Genomic DNA, 5,870 nt, shown 5'->3' on the forward strand with positions numbered 1-5,870 from the left:
CTCCTCTGTGTAGTAAAAGCGTGCGGTGCTCACCCACACCCAGTCTTGCTCTCCTTCCTGGACACACAGGTCTTCACTCCATAGTTCCCTCACAGTTAGGTGGGGCCACATGACTAGGCAGAGCCAGTGAAATGTGTTTCTGTCTCCTCTGGGACACCAAATAAAGAACTGGTCTCCAGTCCTTTGCCTTGGCAATTCTGGAAGCCACCTGTTGAGATGGCAGCCTAGCCAGATAGACGGAATGCTGCCCAGAGCCTCGCCGACCCAACACTGGACTTTATGAAAGCAAGAAATAAGCCTTTTCTGCCTTAACTCCCTGACATTTCTGGGTTTATTTATCAATGTAGCATAACCTGGCTAGTGTATATATTTCAAGCCTGTGCCCATCACTGGCTTTGTTTCTTCTGTTTCGACCCTAAAACTCATGCCAACCTCACTTCATTATTCAGCCAAGATTAAATCTGCTAAATCTAATCCAGTAGTATGCACATGTGGTTACTTCTTAATCAGTTATTATTTTTCACATTTTTTAATGAAACTATAAATTTTTTAAAACTCCTTGATCAACACTTGGAATGTCATTGTCTATGTCAGAATGGCCACAGAGTCTGAGCTATTTCCAAACACATCCTCCTAGTCTTAAGTGGGAATCTAACAGGATGAACTTTCCAGTAATGAGGCTTGAAAACCTTGCCACCACCAGGAGAAGCAGCGGTCAGGCCAGGAGAAAGGCTGCTAACTTCCTGCAACTAGCCTACTAGTGGAGGGATTCTTACCTGTCCTCATCTGAACATCTGATTCGTGAATCCTTCCTGACCCTCCTTGCACCCCCGCCACACACACACACCCACACACACACAGGATATTAGCAAACTGCAACACCAACATTTCCAAAAGAAGCTGTGTTCAGTGCCAGTGCGCCTCAAGTTGTGAGAAAACAATATTCAAGAATTATTAAAGTAAAAATTCCATCAGAATTAGAGAACATCTTTTGGTAAATTCCAATCTGTTTAGTTTATTTCCTTGAAAGGAGATGTACACACATGTAGAATTCTAGCTTCAACTTGATGTCTACAAATTTCAGGAAAAAACACAGGAAAAAAATTGTCTTTTGCTCTCTTTCCCATCTTGCAAGATGGCGGGTGAAAAGGCTGAGAAGGATACTAAGGAGAAAAAACCTGAAGCCAAGAAGGCTGATTGATGCTGGTGGCAAGGTTAAAAAGGGGAAGCCCCACTGCAGCCAAACCCCTGTCCTGGTCAGAGGAATGGGCAGATATTCCCGATCAGCTATGTATTCCAGAAAGGCCTTGTACAAGAGGAAGTATTCAGCAGCTAAATCCAAGGTTGAAAAGAAAAAGAAGGTGAAGGTTCTTACTACTGTCACAAAACCAGTTGGTGGTGACAAGAATGGTAGTACCTGGGTGGTTAATCTTCACAAAATGCCTAGGTATTATCCTACTGAAGACGTGCCTCGAAAGCTGTTGAGTCACGGCAAAAAAACCCTTCAGTAAGCAGGCGAGAAAACTGCGCGCTAGCATCACTCGTGGGAACATTCTGCTCATCCTCACTGGGCGCCACAGAGGCAAGAGGGTCATTTTCCTGAAGCAGCTGAGCAGTGGCTTGCTACTTGTGACCGGGCCTCTGTCCCTCAATCGAGCTCCTCTGCGGAGAACACACCAGAAATCTGTCATTGCCGCTTCCACCAAAATTGATATCAGTGGTGTGAGAATCCCAGAACATCTCACTGACGCTTACTTCAAGAAGAAGAAACTGCGTAAGCCCAGGCACCAGGAAGGTGAGATCTTCGACACAGAGAGAGAGAAATACAAGATTACAGAGCAGCGGAAGGTTGATCAGAAAGCTGTGGACTCACAAATTCTGAGAAGAATCAAAGCCGTTCCTCAACTCCAGGGCTACCTCCGCTCTGTGTTTGCTCTTACAAGAGGAATTTATCCTCACAAAGTAGTGTTCTAAACTTCTTACAAAGAACCTAATTAAATAATTCGGTCCATTTAAAAAAAAAAAAAAAGAAAAAAACTGTCTTTTAATCTCTAGGACCAGTTGGGCAGTCAGACCCCAGACATAAGCAGGCAGGACAGTATGCTTCTCTTCATCAAGGTTACTTTGAGAAACACACAGTAAACTGGGCTTAGCAGCAGAACAAGCTCAGAGAGAAATGGGTTCAAAAACAAAATGCACAAATTGTATAATTGCCTAAAAAGCCACGAAGTCACTTAGCTAAATTTTTAAAGGACTGATGTTACTTAAACTGATAATAATCCTCACTTGACTAATTTAAATATTTTTCAAAATACTTATAATATTTTATTTTTCAGGGTATACAAATACAAATGGTTCACATTATCCAAGTCAAATGCCTTGAATTCCTCCCACTTCTCCTCATCCCGTTACCTCCTACTACTTCTCCCCTACCCATTCCCAGAATTTCCTTCTCAGACTTCGATGATACAATCTGGAGTTATAGGTAAAGATTACCACATAATTACTACTGTATCATGTATCTTCTAAGAATTATTTTTTACATTTGCTTTCAGTTTGTAAACAAAAATCCAATTACAGATTTTATATGTAATCCCTAATTATTATTTATAACTATCTAGGTATACAAACAGATGTACACTGACTGGTTTAAGTGTCTGCCCCTGGCCTTTCTCATACTCTGGTTTTTTGATCACTCACTGCACCATCAACCATCTCTTAGTCACCTGGAATTTATCTTCACACACTTTTTTCAAAAGAGACAAATAAGTAAAACCTTGCCCAAGAGAACAAATATCACAGAAAATTTCTGAAGCTTTGTCTACCAGAGAATATAATTGTTGTTTTCACACATGAAAGACAACCTGGCTAGGTATAAAATTCTTGAATACAGCCTTTTATGAGCAAAACTCTATAGATATTGCTTTGGTATAGCTATCACAGAATGGTACGATTCTGGAAGATTTCATCTTTCTTCTTTTGGCATTTTGGTATTATCTATTTGCTCCTCACTGAACACGTGTTGTTGTAATAAGAAAAAATTAATAAAAACAAATAAAGTGAATAGATTTGTGATGAGTGCTGATTATTATGTTCCCACATTCTGCTGGACATTGAAAGGCATGTCAATGATTGCTGCTGTCAAGGCAAGAACCCAGCAATAGGCCACATATAGATACTGATGATACAAATGAATGTTACAAATTACTGCACAGTAATTTTACAATTAACAAAAATAATAACATTGGGATTTAATATCATATTCTTTAGAAGGGAAAAAGTAGTGCATCTAGAATGCATAATGAGAAGAAAACATCAGAAGTCTTCAAACCTCTCAAGATCTTCCTCAGGCAGGACTCTGAAATCTGAAGGCCGCAGGGTCTTACAACAACTAAGCTCTAGTTCTAGCCTCCCTTAGGCTCCCAATATACAACCTCTTTATTCAGAAAGACAAGAACACCACCCCCCAAAAAAGAGACATGTCAAAACTGAGTATACTTCAGAGGAGGTCAGATGGAGAAGGACTGTAGCACAGTTGTTAAAAACACACAATTCAGGTCCCAACGACCTGGGTTCGAGCCTGACTCTACCACATACCCCATACTTGTGGGTGACCTTGAAGAAATCAACTTCCATGTGCTCCTATTTCCTCATCTGCAAAATCAAGGTAAGAATAATATCTCCCTCACTGGATTGCTGTAAGAATTGAGTTAAAATAAAACACAGTACCTGGCATGCAGGAAGTATGAACCAAGTGTTTGCAATGAACAAATGAGCCACACAAAATAAGAGTTATAGGTTGACCTCCATTATCTGACATGCCCCCCAGGAACATCTATGATCATCAAAGTGAGCATAGCATGCAGTCTTACTGCCACCCCAAATCAAACCAGTTAGGCAAGCTGAGGAAAGCTGACGGGGCTGGTCCAAGTCACAGGACCTACTGGTGCCAGAACTAGAGCCAGCTATTCCGGTACACTGTGCTGTTCCCTACATACAGCCTCCAAGCTTCCCTGACACTGAGTCTGGTCTTTCAGAGACAGCACCACTGTGGATCTTGTTACCGAAACACCAGGTGAAGCTCCCCTTGGTTTGCAGAATAAACAGAGTAACAGTCCTTAAAACATCGCCCTGGGCTTCCCTGGTGGCGCAGTGGTTGAGAGTCCGCCTGCTGATGCAGGGGACACGGGTTCGTGCCCCGGTCCGGGAGGATCCCACGTGCCGCGGAGCGGCTGGGCCCGTGGGCCACGGCCGCTGAGCCTGCGCGTCCGGAGCCTGTGCTCCGCAGCGGGAGAGGCCGCAACAGCGAGAGGCCCGCGTACCGCAAAAAAAAAAAAAAAACATCGCCCTACAAAATGAGGGAATCCTACTACAGTTTTGTTAGGTTTTTTTTTTTTTTTTTTGACTTGTCAGAGGACAGGGGATGTTCTGTTTGTTCTTCTACCTAGGAATTGTAGATTTCTCAACTTCCTTTCTTTCAAGAGGAAGTTGGTCCAAACCTACAACTAGGAGCCCTACTTGAAGATTCAACACTGCTACTTAAAGCAATTAGAAATAAGCAGTTTTTCATTTCACTTAGCACCCTGTTGGAGAGCTAGTCTCTCAGCCTTATGGTCTCACAATTAATTTGTTGGCACAATTAATCTAAATGAAAAGGAGGATTTTACTCTCACACCTACTAACCCATATTAGGAAAATCTATGAGGGTCAACACCCTGGAGTATCCCCCAAAGAACCTCTAAAGGGGGAGGGGGACTATAAAAGAACACAAGCTACAGAAGCTCCTCCACCTACCATCCAGGGGAGCCTACACAGGACTTAACCTCTTCAAGCATTCTCATCTGCACAACAGAGAGGTGATAATGCCCACCTCATAAAGTTGTTGTGAGGATTACATGAGAAAATGTATCTAATGCCTTTATCACAGTGCCCTACCTGTTAATTATGGCCTTCATTATCACAGCCAAACAAGAATAAAGACCCCTGTGCTCAAGTATGGGGTCTCCACAAGTGCTGCTAATCAAGCAATTTACAAAGTAATTATGCCAGCCCTGATGGCTTACATCTGTTTACCTGAAGAACTTTCCATGTCATAATACATAACAGGCTATTTGTATGTTCCCAGAACCAGCTCCTATTTCATTGTTTTTGTATAGCCCCTAAAACTTTGACATGGCAGCCCTGAATCTTGCCCCTATGATGAAACACTTTCTTACAGGTCTGGTGTCTAGTTGACTTTTGACTTTATTAGTCATAGTCAGAGAATCAAAGTTTGTTTGCTTCCATGGTTCACTGAGGATATAACCAGCGAAACAGCTGTGGTGATCGCTTGCTGACTTTTGGGCTAAATTCAGATAGAGGATGCATAGAAACCTCCATTTGGCTCCAGAGAATCTAGAATCCCTCAGAATTCCAGTAACAAGAGAGACACCAGTTCACCCCCAAAGCCAACTGGAGCGTCTTCTAGCCTGGGGTGTGGGAGGCTCCCAAGAGCATCAAGAAGGAAATATCTCACTTGGCTTAGCTGGACTGGCTAGTTCTGACCTCCAGAGGGAGGAACAGCAGGAAAGACAGACAGGCTCACGTGCTTTGTCCTAGCTGGCTGTAAGCACAAGATCTCCAGGTGCCCTCTCCTCTGAGTGCACCTCACAACCTCTGGAATCAACCCCAGGTGCACAACAGTAGAGCTGGCAGTCAGGTGGTCCTTACCTCCTCATGTTTTTAGGGAGAGGCTAAAAAGCTGCCAGTGGGATCTGTTAGTTCTCTCATCTGACAACTCCTCCCCCTGCCCTCCCTCCAAAGTTGGGTTTATTCTCAGCAAGGAACTGATGACTGAAATGGGATTGAGTAATACCTGGAAAAGGAATGAG

General features: G+C 43.0%; 1 pseudogene; it reads left to right on the forward strand.

Moving 5' to 3' along the window:
- The first annotated feature begins 1,135 nt into the window (after positions 1 to 1,135).
- On the forward strand, positions 1,136 to 1,974 carry LOC114900969 (annotated as a pseudogene).
- The last annotated feature ends 3,896 nt before the right edge of the window (positions 1,975 to 5,870 follow it).

Source organism: Monodon monoceros, unplaced genomic scaffold, assembly GCF_005190385.1.
Source record: "Monodon monoceros isolate NGI ecotype Baffin Bay Population unplaced genomic scaffold, NGI_Narwhal_1 Super_Scaffold_19, whole genome shotgun sequence".
NCBI classification, from domain to species: Eukaryota; Metazoa; Chordata; class Mammalia; order Artiodactyla; family Monodontidae; genus Monodon; species Monodon monoceros.